This window comes from Triticum aestivum, chromosome 3B (assembly GCF_018294505.1).
Source record: "Triticum aestivum cultivar Chinese Spring chromosome 3B, IWGSC CS RefSeq v2.1, whole genome shotgun sequence".
Classification (NCBI taxonomy): domain Eukaryota; kingdom Viridiplantae; phylum Streptophyta; class Magnoliopsida; order Poales; family Poaceae; genus Triticum; species Triticum aestivum.
The window spans coordinates 304,462,824-304,464,777 of record NC_057801.1 but is presented as its reverse complement, the minus strand read 5'-3'; positions in this window follow the sequence as shown (position 1 = coordinate 304,464,777).

Here is a 1,954-nt window from a genome sequence, read left to right as displayed (position 1 = left end):
CCCTCACTGACACATGGTACCGCATGTGATCAAACCAAACTCAGCCATCCAACCGCTAACACCTAATTTTTGTTCATACAATATGGTTACCCAACTGCCTGTTGGGGAAGATCTATGCGGCCCGTGCGGTGGTTTGTTGGGAAAGAAGATGTGAGGAAGAAGGGTTAGGAGACGTAGAATATTCATCCAACCGCCTTAAATGATCGACTGACCCAAATGATGAAAGTTAGGCAACTTGCATAAATATATGTTTTTTAGAAGGCATAAATATATGTTTTTACATAACAAAAGATCCCTAAAAGCAAAAACATAAATAAAAACTACGAATCCTCGCAGAACGAGCCGACCTCGTCTCTTTGGCTGGTGGTGCGAACCAGCCGTAGCCACCAACGTGTGTCTCCACACCGTGGTTGTCCTCGGCCTCCAGCTACTCGTTCATGAGGAACATGCGGGAGCTGTGCATGAACACGAGCACCGCCTAGTTCACGTCCACGACGTTCCGTTCCGCATGCGGGAGGGCCTCGATGGTAACGACATCCGTGGGCTTCGTGTTGAGTTGAGCCTCCGCCGCCCGGCTCATGTCCAGGACATCCGTGTGCTCCGCGTCAAGTTCAGCCTCCACCACCCGGTTCATGTCCATGACATCCGGTTCCTCCTGTAGGAGGGCTTCGATGGTAGCAGCTTCCGCACGCTCCGCGTCGAGTTGAGCCTCCGCCTCCTAGTGCTCCTTTATGATCGCTAGGTTGAACCGCTGGTCTGCCTACACCAAGGGGGACCCAGATGCTGGGACGAAGTCAATGTCCATCATCTCATATGCATCAAGTGCCTTCTTCATCGTGACCTCCGCCAAGAACACTGGATCGGCTTCCTCCTCCTCGTAGCCTGGATCCCGAGAACTCATGGATTGGCCTGCCGTGATGTGAGCTTGGGAACGGAGGTCTGTGGCGCCAACCACTGCAGTGATTTATGCGCAGCACTCCGGCATCAGCATCTTGTAGTACGTGATCTTGAATCGCACCATGGATTTCTGGTGAACTAGGGGACGACTAATGCGGGCTAGGGGATCGAAAGGTGGGGGAATGGGCTGTAGAGGAGGTGTGGTTTTGGGGCAGTGGTGACCGGTCGACAAGTAGCTGGTGTAGGCCAAGCAGCGAAGGTTCTGGCATGAATAGTGGTTCCAGTGATGACCAGTCAATCAGTTTTGACTGTCGAGAGTTTGCAAAGCAGGATGGTTGGAGCCTGGAGAGTTGTGGTGTGGGATGGTACCAAAGTTTTGGAGTTTCACATGGCAGATGTCCGGACGTCCCCACCGTTCCCGTCGAAGACGAGGAGATGACTTCGTAAATCTCAAGATGAGTAGCAAGATGCCCGTGCATTGCACGAAACATCAGGATGCATTTATTTATAAAACACCTGTTGTGATTGACCCATGCAGGAGTAATCCCTTTTGTAAAAACTAATGATATCTCGAGATTTTCATTGAAATACTGGTATCTTGAGAATTTCATCAAAAAATGATATCTCGAGAAAGATGAGAGACAAGGTGAGGAGGAGTGGGGATGGGTGACACCATGCAGTTGCCACCATGCCAGATTGTTCCAGAGGCTTCCTTTTAAATTAATCAACAATGAAGTGGTGCGAGATAAGGATGAACGAGAGAGGTGCGGGTATCCTTTTTTAAAATTGCCATATTTGCTTTCTATCTGTCGGATATAGATCAGATAGTCTATATTTTAAGATGCCAGGCACACCATCATCACCAACTCAGTTTTTAATCAGAGTAGAGATAGAGATATGCCGGCACAGTCTCTCGAAGGTGCTCATAGGTATGGTGTTCGTGTGAGCGTTCATAGGTTGTCGGGGTACGCAAACAGGGGTGTATGTTCCCCTAACTCGCGCACAGACAATAGGCCTCCAACCCAGCAACACAAAGCATCCAAGTCAAGCCCAAGCC